This window comes from Mustela putorius, unplaced genomic scaffold (genome assembly GCF_011764305.1).
Source record: "Mustela putorius furo isolate JIRA1106 unplaced genomic scaffold, ASM1176430v1.1 tig00000508_pilon_pilon_pilon, whole genome shotgun sequence".
Classification (NCBI taxonomy): Eukaryota; Metazoa; Chordata; class Mammalia; order Carnivora; family Mustelidae; genus Mustela; species Mustela putorius.
Genome location: NW_025421402.1, coordinates 14,340,241 through 14,355,928, shown reverse-complemented (window position 1 = coordinate 14,355,928; position 15,688 = coordinate 14,340,241). Strand labels below are relative to the sequence as shown.

Sequence of the window (15,688 nt, the reverse complement as noted above, 5' to 3'; positions counted from 1 at the left end):
GCAGGCAGAGAGAGAGGGAGGAAGCAGGCTCCCTGCTGAGCAGAAAGCCTGATGCAGGGCTCGATCCCAGGACCCTGAGATCATGACTGAACCAAAGGCAGAGGTGTAACCCACTGAGCCACCTGGGTGCCCCGATTATTATTTTTATTAACTTCTCAACATAGAATATACTTTTAAGTTGTGTAATACTTAATAGCATTAACTAGATTAATTGGTTGACGTGTTTACCTAATTAGTTTCATATGTGTCAAACACATTAAATTAGCAGAAATATAGACCTTTTCCATTATATACTTGGAATTTTTCTATTTCTTCTTTTGAAATACAAATTCATAATTTCTCTGTAAAAAATACCAGGTACTCCAAAAATTTTTTGTACATGATGTATTTCACTGTCAGAGTCAAAACAACATGAATTTAAATATTACTGTCAAATTACACTAAATAATTAATTCAACATATGCTATTAGTCAATACATTATTCAGTATTTTCTTCATAGGTAAGATATTTCATTACTATAATTTAGTACTAATTATAAAAAATTACTTAAGGAAAAATGCTATATCAAAGAAAAGAATTAACAGTTCCTAATTAGGCATGCCATCATCTATTAAATGTATAATACATTCATTTATACTAGTCAGTAATGAAATTTCAATTTAGAAAAATTTTAATTTGTTCCTGGTGTGAATTTAAATCTGATCGAATAAAAGAACATATTCTTACTATAGCAGTGGTGACTAGCCACTGTTATTTTATCTATCCATCCATCTATCTATCTATCATGTATTGACTTGGTAGTAAAATAGATTGACTCAGATCATTTACTGAATTAGACTCTTTTTACTTACAGAGCCACTATTTTCCATAAATAAAAAGGCATTTATTCTTTTTGCCCATTCTATCTTCTACATCACTCTCCATGTATTTATGCACAAATGCAGAAGCAATCACACTTTAGCATGCATATATCACTTAGTTTCTGCTATATTTCTTCCTTATGTATAATTTGCATTAGCAGTATTAGACCAAATATAAAAATAAGTTTGCTTAAAACCTGGTTGGCCACCACTCCTTCCAGCTGAACTGGACAAAACATTATGGAACATGCCCATGAAAAATGTATGTTTGTGAATCTTTGGTGCAGAGCTATGCTGTATGGCTACCATGAATCTCCGTGAATCCTTATAGAAGTCCACCTGGCCCACACAGCCATACAACACAGTCAGCAAGAAATCTTACCTCTCATTTGACATGACCTCTCATTACTTGACACTATCAGTCAACTTAGGAAGAATTTCAGTGAAAATAATTTGGTGTCCTATGAATAAACAGATCAGGATAATTTATTTCTAATTGATTGAATATACTGGCAATCTTGGATCAAAGAAATCAAATAAAATCCAAAGATATATTAAAAATATAACAGAGAAAGGAAGAGTTAAGACCCTGAGCTTGCCCCATTCCTCAAATCAGCTAGATCAATATCTTATCATTTTGAACAAAGGAAATTGATCTGAGGGTTAAGAAAACAATCTGCGTAATGGGAAGAGAGAATGTGGTAGATGAGAGGTTTGGAGCCCTGAACTGGGGGGAGAGAGAAACCACAGTGCTATGGAGGGGAAGGAGCCATTGTCACAGAGTGAAGTCAGGGAAAGAAGGAAAAAGTGGGAGAGAGAGGAGGATAAGGTTCCACAATGTGCTGCAGTGAGGGAATCGTCTGGGTAGCACTGGAAGAGATTGCTCCCCCTGCTAAAGTACATTTGAAAATGTACTTGCCTCTAAAGTACATTTGAAAATGTACCTTGCCTCTCCAAGGACAAAGGGCTCACTGTGGGGGTGGGGGGTCATTGAACACTTGTTCAGAGGCAGGGACTGTCACATGCAGAGGGCAGATAGCTTGGTCACAACTTTTTGCTCTGCATCACAGTGGACTCCAGCCACTGTGTGTGCACTGTGCAGCTGCTTTTCTGGGACAGAGCAGTGAGGGGTGTGCTGCAAGTCTCTTCCCTGCAGGGAGAGGGGAGAGTAGGTCCATACCTTGCTGGGCCCTTTAAGATTTGGAGTTTTGAATCCCAGTTGTGTGCCAGAGATAAAACACAGGAGAACTGTGGTGTCAGGTGTGACAATGGCCAGGCACAGACAGGTTGAGACTGTGAGTGAACAGTCTCTGTGAACAACAGAGGCAGTTGAGTTTTCCTCCCCAAGGACAAAAGGGCAGGGTGACTCCATCCCCGCCCCCATCCCCACCCCTCCCCACCCCCGGCCTCCACCCATCCACATGGTTGCATTTCAGAAGAAAACACAGTGCTTCCAGTGGAGGTTGGAATCACTTACACTGAGCCCTTCCACTTGCACCTGGCAGGGGCATCATTGCAAAGTCAGGTCTGACTGTGAGCCAGCAAAGCAGGCCTTTCTCTCAGAAGACCAAACAAGCACTCCACTCCATCATGTACCAGACTTAACAAATCAAAGCACACCTACCTAAAGTTCCAAACACTCCCCACTATAAGGAGAAACTCTGTAGAGTACTGACCTGTGGGGAAGAGCAGCTAAAAAACACAATAGCAAAGTGCACATAGCATATACAAGAAACACTTCCTGAAGCACCAGGCCCTGGGCAGTGTATGAACCCCTTATTAATATAGTATTACTCTCAAGAGCAGGAAACATAGTTTTCATAATATGCAAAAGACAGAAAGCTAGACATAATGACAAGATGGGGGAATTCTCAAAAAAAAAAAAAAAAAAGTCAAGAAGAAATCACAGCCAGAGATTCTCCCAAAACAGATATATGCAATTCATCCAAACAAGAATTTAGAACAGTCATAAGAATACTAGCTAGGTTTGACAGAAGCATAGAAGAAACCAGAGAAACCTTGGCTGCAGAGGTAAAAGACCGAAAAATTAGGCCAAAATAAAATTTAAAAAATATATATTACTGAGATGCAAAACTGACTGGATGGAATCATGAAGATGGAAGAAGCTGAGTTGAGTAGGTTATATAGTAAATAAAATTATGGAAAATAATGAAGCTGAAAAGATGAAGGAAAAAATTATTACATCATGATTATAGACTTTGGTACCTCAGCAATTTCACGAAGTGCAATAATATCCACATCATTGGAGTCCCAGAAGAAGAGTGGGAAGAGGCAACAGAAGTTTGAACAAATTATAGCTGAGAATTTACTTAATCTGGGGAAGGAAAGAAGTATTCAAGTCTAAGAGGCACAGAGAACTATCCCCTCAAAAATCAACAAAACCAGATCAACATCAAGACATACCAGTGAAACTTGCAAAATACAAAGATAAAGAGAGATTTCTGAAAGCAGCTAGGGGCAAAAATAACCTCAATGTACAAGGGTAGACACATAAGGTTAGCAGCAGAACTGTCCACAGAAACTCGGCGGACCAGAACAAAATAGCATTTTTAGTATTTAGCATTTAGCATTATGCTAAATGGGAAAAAATGTGCATCCAAGAATATTTTATCCATCAAGACTGTCATTCAGAATGAAAGGAAAGGTAAAGAATTTCCAAGAAAAGCAAAAACTAAAGGAGTTAGTAAACACTAAACCAGCTCTGCAAGAAGTACTGAATGGGACACTTTGAATGGGAAAGAGAGACAAAAATTAACAAAGTCTAGAAAGGGATAGAGATCATCTATAGGAAAGCAAATTTATAGGTAATGCATTGGCATTAAAGTCATATCTTTCAATTACTCTGAATATTAGTGGATTCAATGTTTCAATAAAAAGACATAGGGTATCAAAATGGATTAAAAAACTCGAGACCCTGGGATGACTGGGTGGCTCAGTCAGTTAAACATCCAACTCTTGATCTTGGCTCAGGTCTTGATCTCAGGGTAGTGAGTTCAGACTGCACATTGGGCTTCATTCTGTGAGTGAAGCCTACTTAAAAACAAACAAACAACCCAAAACGAGACCCATCAATATGCTATTTATAAGAGACTCATTTCAGACTCACAAACAACTCCATATTGAAAGTGAAGGGGTGGAGAACCATCTATCATGATAATGGACATCAAAAGAATGCTGGAGTTTGTATCAGACAAACTAGAGTTCGTATCAGACAAACTAGATTTTAAACCAAAGACCTTAATAAGAGGTGAAGAAGGGCACCATAATAAAGGAGTCTGCCTAATAACAAGATCTAACAACTGTAAATATTTATTCACCCAACTTGGGAGCAGCCAAATATATAATAATTAATGAAAAACGTAAAGAAACTCATTGATGATAATACAATAATAGGATACTTCAACAGCCCACTCACAGCAATGGACAGATCATCTGAGCAGAAGATCAGCAAGGAAACAGTGGCTTTGGATGACACACAAGATCAGACAGACTTAACAGACATATTCAGAGCATTTTGTCCCCAAACAGCAGAATATACATTCTTTTCGAGCACACATGGAACACTCCATAAGAGATCACATACTGGGTCACAAATCAGGCTTCAACCATACAGATTGAGATCATACCATGCATATTTTCACTATGAAACTTGAAGGCAACCATAAGAAAAAATTTGGAAAAACCATGACTACATAAGGTTAAAGAACATCCTACTAAAGAATGAGTGGGTCAATCAGGATATTAAAGCAGAGAAAGTCAATTATCATATGGTTTCACTTACTTGTGGAGCATAAGGAATAACATGGAAGACATTGGGAGATGGAGAGGAGAAGTGAGTTGGGGCAAATCGGAGGGGGAAACAAACCATGAGAGATTGTGGACTCTGAGAAACAAACTGAGGGGTTTTTTTTGGGGGGGGTGGGGAGGTGAGCCTGGAGGTGGATATTATGGAGGGCACATATTGCATGGAGCACTGGGTGTGGTGCATAAACAATGAATTTTGGAACACTGAAATAAAATAAAATTAAATTTAAAAAATTAAGATAAAAAAAATACATGGAAGCAGGTAAGAATGAAAACATCACAGTTCAAAACCTTTGGGACACAGCAGAGGTGGTCATAAGAACAAAGTATATAGCAATACAAGCCTTCCTGAGGAAGCAAGAAAAGTCTCAAATACACAGCTTAACCTTACAGCTAAGGGAACTAAAAAGAGAACAGCAAATAAATCTTAAAATTAACAGAAGTAAAATAATTAAGATTGGAGCAGAGATAAATTATAAAGAAATTTAAAAAAAATGGTAGAACAGATCAATGAAATTAGGATCTAATTCTTTGAAAAAAAGTTTTAAAAAATTGATAAAGCCCTAGCTAGACTTATCAATAAGAAAAGAGAAAGGACCCAAATAAATAAAACCATGAAGGTCACAACCAGCACCATGAAAATACAAACAATTATAAGAAAACATTATGAGCAATTATATTCCAACAAATTGGGCAACCTGGAAGAAATAAATTCCTAGAAATATATAAACTACTAAAATTGAGACAGGAAGAAATAGAAAATTTGAACAGACCAAGCAAAGAAATTGAATCAGTAATCAAAAATCTCCCAACAAACAAGAGTGCAGGGCCAGAGGCTTTCCAAGGGGTTCCACCAAACATTTAAAGAATTAATACCTATTCATCTTAAGCTGTTCTACAAAGGAGAAATGGAAGGAAACCTTCTAAACTCATTCTATGAGGCCAGTATTAATTACCTTGATTCCAAAATCAGACAAAGACCCCACTAAATGTGGAATTACAGACCAATATCCCTGATGAACATGAATGCAAAAATTCTCAACAAGATACTAGCTAATTGAATCCAACAGTACATTAAGAGAATTATTCACCATGACCAAATGGGATTTATTCCTGTGCTGCAAGCATACTTCAATATTTGCAAATCAATCAACACGATACACCACATTAGTAACAGAAAGGATAAGAACCATATGAGCCTCTCAATAGGTGCAGAAAAAGCATTTGACAAAATACAGCATCCTTTCTTGATAAAAATCCTCAAGAAAGTAGGAATAGAAGAAACATACCTCAACATCATAAATGCCATATACAAAAGACCCACAGATAATATCCTCAGTGGGGAAAAATTGAGAGCTTTTCCCCTAGGTCAGGAATATGACAGGGATATCCACTCTCATCATTGTTGTTCAGCATAGTACCAGAAGCTGTGGCTTTAGCAATCAAACAAAAAGGAATAAAAGGCATTCGAAATGACGAGGAAGAAGTCAAACTTTCACTATTTGCAGTTGACATGAGTAGAGAACCCAAAAGACTCCAACATAAAATTGCTAGAACTGACACATGAATTCAATAAAGCTACAGAATACAACATAAATGTACAGAAACCTATTACATTTCTTTACACCAATAATGAAACAGTAGAAAGAGAAATCAAAGAATTGACCCCATTTACAATTGCACCAAGACCCATAAAATACCTAACCAAAGAGGCAAAGATCTGTATTCTGAAAACTATAGAACAATTATGAAAGAAATTGAAGAAGACACAAAGAAATAGAAAACTGATTGGAAGAACAAATATTGTTAATATATCTATACTACCCAAAGCAATCTACACATTCAATGCAATCTCTATCAAAATAACAGCACCACTTTTCACAGAGGTAGAACAAACAATCCTCTAATTTATATGGACCCAGAAAAGACCCTGAATAGCTAAAGCAATCTTAAAAAAAAAAAAAAAGCAACGCAAGAAGCATCACAATTCCAGACCTCAAGCCACATTGCAAAGCTGTAGTGATTAAGACAGTGTGTTACTGGCACAAAAACAAACACATACATCAATGGAACAGAATAGAGAACCCAGAAATGGGCCAACAACTGTATGGTCAACTAATCTTTGACAAACAGGAAAAAATGTCCAATGAAAAAGAGATCGTTTCTTCAATACATGGTGTTGAGGAAAGTCGAAGGCTACATGCAGAAGAATGAAGCTGAACCACTTTCTTACACAACACACCAGAAGAAATTAAAAATGGATGAAAGACCTAAATGTAAGATGGGAAACCACCAAAATCCTAGAGAAGAATTCAGGCAGCAACCTCTTTGACCTTGGCCATAGCAACATCTTATCAGACATATCTCTGGAGGCAAGGGAAACAAAAACAAAAATGAACTATTGAGAGTGTATCAGACAAAATGCTTCTGCACCATGAAGGAAATAATCAACAAAACTAAAAGGCAACCAATGGAATGGGAAAAGATATTTGAAAATGATGTATCAGATAAAGAACTAACATCCAAAATCTATAAAGAACTTATCTAACTCAACACCCAAAAAACAAATACTCCAGTTAAGAATTGGGAAGAAAACATGAATAGATATTTTTCCAAAGAAGATATCAGATGACTAACGGACACATGAAAAGATGCTCAGTATCTCTCATTAAGGAAATACAAATCAGAATGGTTAAAATTAACAACTCAGGAAAAAACAGGTATTAGTGAAGATGTGGAGAAAGGGGAACCCATTGGCACATTTGGTGGGAATGAAAACTGGTATAGCTACTCTGGAAAACAGTATGGAGTTTTTCTAAAAAAAAAAAAAAAAAAAAACCAAACAGTATGGAGTTTTTCTCAAAAAAAAAAAAAGTTAAAAATAGAACTACCCTATAAACCTGCAGTTGCACTATTAAGTATTTATCCCAACATGCTAATACGAAAGTGCTGATTCAAAGGGGCACATGCACCCCAATGTTTATAGCAAAATTACCAACATTAGCCAAATTATGGAAAGAGTCCAATTGTCCATTGACTTATGAGTGGATAAAGAAGAAGTGGTATATATATACAATGAAATTTTACTCAGTGATCAAAAAGAATAAAATCTTATTTGCAATGATGTGGATGTAGCTAGAGTGTATTATGCTAAGGGAAATAAGTCAGTCACAGAATGACAAATAGATGATTTCACTCACATGTCAAATTTAAGAACAAAAGAGATGAACAGAGGGAATGCATGGAAAAATAAAATAGGATAAAAACAGAGAGAGAAGCAAACTATAAGGGACTCTTAAATATAGAGAACAAACTGAGGGTTGCCAGAGGGGAGCTGCGTAGGGAGATGGGCTAAATGAGTGATAGGTATTAAGGCGGGTACTTGTTGGGATGAACACTGGGTTCTGTACATTGTATGTGGGTGATGAATCACGGGATTTTGCTTCTGAAACCAGTGTGGCATTGTATGTTAACTAATTTGAAGCCTTAAAAAAAAAATGCAGGCCTGGGCAGGACAAAGACAAATGTGTGATTGGAGTGCATTGAGCACAGGGAGTAGAAAAAGGGGGTCAGAGGAAGGAAGGTCCTGGGTCATGCTGGGTGTCTAAGCCTGGGCATAAAATTTGGGGTCACAATCAATCAGTGGAAGCAGGGAGTGTTTTTTATCTTCTTTATACTTAAAAAAATTAAGTAATTAATTAAAAAAATAAAATGAACATTTTAATAATATGACAAAACTCCGGATTTCTTCCATATTTGAAAACCCTGATTTATAGAATTATTTTAATGTGTTAACTAATTTTTATTCTTAACTTTGCATATGTTAACAAAGAACTATTTTGGGGTTCCATTCAAATTTTAGTATTCTTTGTTCTAATTCTGTTGAAAATGCCATCAGTATTTTGTTGGGTACCGCAAATAGCCAAAGCAATCTTGAGAAAGAAAAACAAAACTGAGATATTATATTCCCTGATTCAAACTATACTATAAAGCTATAGTAATTAAAATAGTATGAAACTAGTGTGAAAACAACACATAGACCAATAGAATAGAATAGAGTGTTCAAAAATAAACTCATACATATATAGTCTATTAATCCATGACAAAGGTGGCAAGACTATACAATGGGGGAATAGACAGTCTCTTCTAAAAGTAGTGTGGAAAAAACTGGAGGTCTACACACAAAAGAGTGAAACTGGACCCCAATCTTAAACCATATACAAAAATAAATTAAAAATGGATTCAAGATTTGAATGTAAGACTGAAACCATAACATTAGTAGAAAAAAACACACAGTAAAGTCTTTGACATTGGTCTAGAAATAGTTTTTTAAGCCTCTGTAGAAAATGACAACAAAAGTTAAATTAACAAATGGGATTGTATCAAACTAAAAGTTTTTGCACTGTGAAGGAAACCATCAACAAAATGAAAAGGCAACCTAATGAATGGGAGAAGATATTTGCAAATCATACAAATATTGGGTAAACATCCCCAATACCTGAAAAGCTTCCACAATTTACTATAGGACCTGAATAGACATGAAGATGACTAACAGGTGCATTAAAAGATGCTCATCAGGGAAATGAAAATCAAAACCCACAATGAGGTATCATCTCAAGCCTGTTAGATTAGTTATTATTAAAAACAACAACAACAAGAAATAACAAGTATCAGTGGGATGTGGAGAAAAGTGAAATGACATACACTGTTGGCAGGAATGAAAATTTGTGCAGCCATTATGGAAATAGTATGGAGGTTCCTTACAATAGAACTGCCATATTATTCAGAAATTTCACTTCTGGGTATTGACCCAAGTAAATAAAAACACCAATTTGAAAATATATGCATCCAACTTTATGTTCACACTAACATTATTTACAATAGCCAGGATATGGAAAGAATTTATGTCTATCAATAGATAAAGATAAAAAAGATGTGATATGTGGTGCTTGGGTGGCTCATTCCGTTTGGTGTCTGCCTTTGGCTCAGGTCATCATCCTAGGGTTCTGGGATCTAGTCCTGTATCAGGCTCCTTGCTCAGCAGGGAGTCTGCTTCTCCCACGCCATCTGCCCCTCCCCCCTGCTTGTACACACACACACACACACACACACACACACACTCCTTCTTTCTCTCCCTTTCACTCTCGCAAATAAATAAATAAAATCTTTGAAAAAAAAGATGTGAGATGTATACACACACACACACACACACACACACACACACATATATATATATATATATATATATAATGAACTGAGCCATAACAAAGAATGAAATCTTGCCATTTATAAAACTAGAATGGACCCAGAAGGTATTGTGCTAAGTGAAATAAGCACCATAGGATTTCCTTTATATATGGAATCTAAAAAAAAAAAAAAAAAAAAAAAAAAACCAAGTGAACAAACACAACAAAACAGAAACAGATTCATAGATACAGAAGACAAAGTGGTAATTACCAGAGTGGGGAGGGAATGGAGCATAGGCAAAATAGGTAAAGAGGATAAGAGGTACAAACTTCTAGTTATGAAATAAGTCATGGGGATGTAATGTACACCATAAGAAATATACTCAATAATATTGTAATGACTTTGTATGGTGATAGATGATAACTAAACTTGGACATCATTTTATAATATTTATAAAGATCAAATTACTATAATATATATCTGAAACTAATAAGATATTGTCAAGCAGATATGGGATTACTAACCTTCTAGTTGAGTCCTGCAACCTCATAATTGGGTAGGGCAGATGGGAAGAGATCCCCCAGCTCCCTAAAGCCACCCCAGTACACACATGGCCATGTATACACTCACCGGCACACAGCAATCTCATAGCAGCCTGCTATCAATCATCCAAGGATCTCATATGAGGGCCTGTCCTTCACTCATCTGTTCCAGAGGCTTAGGTGCTCTGACATTTCAATGTGACAAGTATGCCTCAATTTGAGGTAGGTGTAAAGGAATCCTAGTGAGCAAGGAGAAGTGTGAACAAGATCCTGACCAAGCCCAGGGTAAATAAATCTGCTTAACATCTCTGCTTGTGATTTCTCATGGATTGTACAGGATCTGGCTAACAATTTAAATTAGTGTATGTCTTGGAATAGCCACCAGAGTGAGTTTAAGCCTAATATTGCCACTTAAATCCACATAGTTCCCTTACACCATACACAAAGATAAATTCAAAATGGATAAAAGAGCTCAATGTGAGACAGGGATCTGTCAAAATCCTACAGGAGAACATAGGCTGTAACCTCTTCAGCATCGGCCACAATAACTTCTTTCAAGACACGAATCCAAAGGTAAGTGAAACAAAAGCAAAAATGAACTTTTGGGACTTCATCAAGATTAAAAGCTTCTGCACAGCAAAGGAAATAGTCAACAAAACTAAGAGGCAACCCACAGAATGGGAGAAGATATTTGAAAATGACATTACAGATAAAGCCTGATATCCAAGATCTATAAAAAACTTCTCAAACTCAACACTCAAAAAACAGATAACCCAGTCAAACAATGGGCAGAAGACATAAACAGACACTTCCCCAAAGAAGACATACAAATGGCTAACAGACACATGAAAAAATTCTCAACATCACTAGGGAAATACAAATCAAAACCACAATGAGATACCACCTTACAACAGTTAGAGTGGCAAAAATTAACAAGATAAGAAGCAACAAATGTTGGCAAGGATGTGGAGAAAGGGGAACCCTCTTACATTGTTGGTAGGAATGTAAGCTGGTACAGTCACTCTGATAATGAGTTTGGAGGTTCCTCATGATGTTAAGAATAGAGCTACCTCACACCCCAGCAATTGCCCTACTAGGTATTTACCCCAAAGATACAGATGTAGTGAAAAGAAGGGCCACATGTACCCCAATGTTCATAGCAATGTCCACAATAGCCAAATTGTGGAAGGACCCAGGACTTCAACTGATTAATGGATAAAGAAGATGTAGTTCATATATACAATGGAATATTACTCAGCCATCTGAAAGGATGAATATCCATCGTTTACATCCACGTGGATGGAACTGGAGGGGATTATGCTAAGTGAAGTAAGTCAAGCAGAGAAAGACAATTATCATATGGTTTCACTTATATGTGGAAAACAAGCAATAGCACAGAGGACCATAGGGGATGGAAGGGAAATCTGAAGGGGGAGAAATCAGAGAGGGAAGTGAACCATGAGACTATGGACCCCAAGAAACAAACTGAGGGTATCACAGGGCAGAGGAGTGGGGGTATTAAGGAGGTAGGTATTAAGGAGGGCACTTGTTGTGATGAGCACTGAGTGTTATAACTAACTAAGGAATCACTGAATACTACATCAAAAACTTGTGATGTACTGTACAGTGGCTAACTGAACATAATAAAAAATACATAAAAATACATAAATAGTGTTTCTTAAAGGTTAAAAAAACATAGTTTTTTTATAGTAAATACTGTTTACTTAAGAGATTGTTTTTAAAGATTTTATTTATTTATTTGGCAGAAAGAGAGAGAGTGAAAGAGGGAACAGGAGCAGGAGGAGTAGGAGAGGGAGAAGCAGCATTCCCGCTGAGCAAGGAGCCTGATGAGGGGTTCAATCCCAGAAACCTGGGATCACGACCTGAGGTGAAGGCAGACACTTAATGACTGAGCCACCCAGGCACCACAACTCAAAATATTTTTACTGAATTAAAGGCTTCCTATTTTTAGTTTCTGATATGTGGGCTGAGGACAGAACTCATCTCTTTCCACCAACAATGTAAATGGATGGATTGCACCTTTTGCTTTCATATATCAAGTTTAAGCTGTTATTTCCCTTCCAAAGGTCACATTTTGTATGAAATGTGATTGATCTCACCTGTATACAAATTTGAATAATAACTGTATAATCATATTTCTGCCTCATAATTCCTTACTCCATAGTAAAGCCCAAAATACATGCCTTATTCAAATCTCCTCTTGAAAAATGAATGTTAATTTTCCTGTTATTATTTCCATTGTTTTTAAGAGAACCAGTGAATCAAAATTCCATTGTGATTTCCTCCTCCTTATCAGAGTTCCCAGTGTCAAAGCACTCTATGGAGACTTCAAGAAGCCAGCCTTGCTATTGCCTCAGGGAAAACCTGGCCATCAGTCCCTCAAACCCTGAAGAAGTGAAGAAGGAAAAGCCCACGGCACTGCTGGACCCCCTTCTCAGGGACCCATGGGGGAGTCAGCCATGTTTCCTGACCCACAGGCCCCTGCAGCCTATGGACCCTGAAAAGCAACACCTATCTATGACATCTGTAGCCCAAAGTGATGAGTTGCTGCCTTTTCAGGTCACTGTCAACTGCAACATATTTTCCAGAACATCTTTCCCTGAAATGAAATGCTATTGCCATGGATCTGTCTTCTAACTCTATGTTCTAGGAAGTGTCTAGGGAAGACACAAATCCAAATGACATAGCACTATTGTCTGGTCCCCAAGGAGCATGTTCTTAGCTTTGAAAGTGGCACCACCTCTTTATTCTGCAAGGACCAGAGGAAGACAGAGATAGGATCCAAGTGAGTAGTAAGGCAATTGAAGACACTGGTGAAGCAGTAACAAAGGATGTTCTCTCTCTGCAGGGTAAAATTAGATTCAACCAAAAAAACAATTGAGGATTGAAGCCATTGGCTCAAAAAAGAGAAAGGAGGCAATGATAGTGTTCACTGGAAGCTTGTTGGATCTTACATACTCAGAGATTTCCAAGTCAGGAGGCAGATTCTTGGAGAAAGAAAGCCAGAGACTCAGAAAACAGATTTTTATGGTAATGATGATGACAGTTTCCTTGATTCGACCGATCTGGTTGAGAAGAATCCTTGAAGCAAATGAAGAAGGCTGAAACATTGACAAAAAGCCAGAGAACTTTTAATCATTGGTTGCCCAGTTAATAGCAAAAGGGAACTCAGAAATCTCTGAGAGGTTAAAAGTCTCAAAGCTCTATCAGAGTCATCATCTCCAGATGTTTTAGTCACCATCTCCAGATGTTTTAGATGCTTGCACATCAGAAACAAAATCAAAGAGTGTGTTAGATGGCATATCAATGGAAGAAACTACTTGAGAACTTGGAAATGAGGAAACAAAGACAGATTTAAAGGGTTGATAAAATCTGTAAAGCCCAGAGAGATACCAGAACTAAAAAAAGACTGGAAATCACTTTTGAAATGTAGGAAGAAAAAAAAAAAAAAAGGCTGAAAAGCTTACATTGATTCTCTTTGGTGCCATGAAAAAAGAAAACAAATCCAAATTAAAAACTGGAACAGTAGGGAAATTATCCCTCTGCCCCAAACACCCAGAACTCATTCTGACTTTGAGATTGAAAGATGAGCCTATGTGGAGGAAGAGGAGTCTGTGTAGGAGGAAGAGCATAAAGCACAAAAGAGCATAAAAAGAAAAATATGATGGGACAAAGAAGCAGGCTTTAGCAGTAGTTAGAACCAGAAGAAGCAGTACAGGAAAGGATTCTTCTCACATGCTCTAAAGATACAAAAACCCATGAAAACATGGCTCAGCCAGGTGGAACAGAATATTTGTCAATAAGATTAGCAAAATAACTTCATCATTCAAGGAACCCCGAGCATCAAAGAATGAAATTGAGAAAAACAGAAGAGTTGAAGAAAAAAAAAAGGCTACCAATCCAAGAGAACATCCACCAAAACTTTCCTCCAAACATCCAGAAGATGGCCCAGACGTCTGTAGACGGGTCCAAAATGAAACCCAAAGTGATGGTGGCCAGATCTATTTCATGACAATGTTGGCCTTTGATTGTTTCAGGGTTGCAAAGACTTTATGGACCAAGTGGCATGGGAAATGTGGGCTCCTATACCACAATGAACTCCAAAGTAGGAGTTCAGACGATTGCTTGTAAAATGTGGTAACTGTTCTTCCATGCTCTTGGTTTCTAAATTAATCTTATTCATATCCTTCTGAATTTAGTATTTATGTTTACAAGTGTTTATGTATATATATAAGACTGGAACAGTATATTTTGTGAATTATTAAAATGAGGGATTGACTCTAAGTGAGAAAGCAAAATTTTAATTATCATGAGAAAAAATACTTTGATATGCAGTTCTATTTCTTAAGTTCATTGTTTTTTCTAATATTTTAAGTTTTATAATCAAAGTTAAAGTAGGGTATTTCATTTCTAGATTACAAATATCTTCTTTAGTAAGGGAGAAGATTTAGAGATTGTTTTTTGAATTTTCTAGAGTGAATTGATTTTTATTTTTTTCAGATTTTCTGAATATTTGATTTAAAATGTTATCTTGAATAACAGTCATCAGTTACAATGCTTATGGAAACTTAGTTTGGGAATTTAGACTCTTTACATTGATGAAAGATATTTCATGTAAGCATTTTGAATTCATGTTGTTTTTCTTCAAAGGAAAAAGAACATATTTGTTTTTCAAATTACCTATGGGCAAGAAAACAATGCATTCACTCAGAGGAAAGAATTCAGGAGATCAGAAAGTTTCGGTACATAATCTTGCATTGAACATATCAACATATTATGTTAAAGTAGTTGAAAAAATTCTGATGTTTCACACATCTTATGAGACAGTGTTTTTTATATGGCATTATCAATTTGTTACCTAGTGACTATATTTTGAATATAAAAGTACACAGTGCATCTAAACTACTAAGGGAGAAGTGAAAAATGGAGCCAACTAAATGAAGATGACCTAGTAACAATTATAATCTCCTCAATAAGTTTAGGATGTACTGGAGCTTTAAGAAGCACTGGTAAATACAATGTAAACAATTCAATTCCAAAATATCCACTCTTGACCATCTTTAATTAGAAAATAAATTAGCATTGTACATGAAAATTCAACTTGGATTCACATACTGGCTGCTATCTAGACTGGGTTCCACCTGAATATGTATTTTCTGTGGCAAAAGTAGTATTTTATTTATTTGTTTTAAATTTGAATGTTTCTAAATGGAGCAGATGCTACCTGCTTCAGTATGTCTCAAAATTTGAAA

At 36.6% G+C, this 15,688-nt stretch overlaps 1 pseudogene; it reads left to right on the top strand.

The window, feature by feature from the left end:
• LOC123392334 overlaps positions 1-14,124 on the top strand; it is an 88,356-nt pseudogene extending 74,232 nt beyond the window's left edge.
• Positions 14,125-15,688: the final 1,564 nt, after the last annotated feature.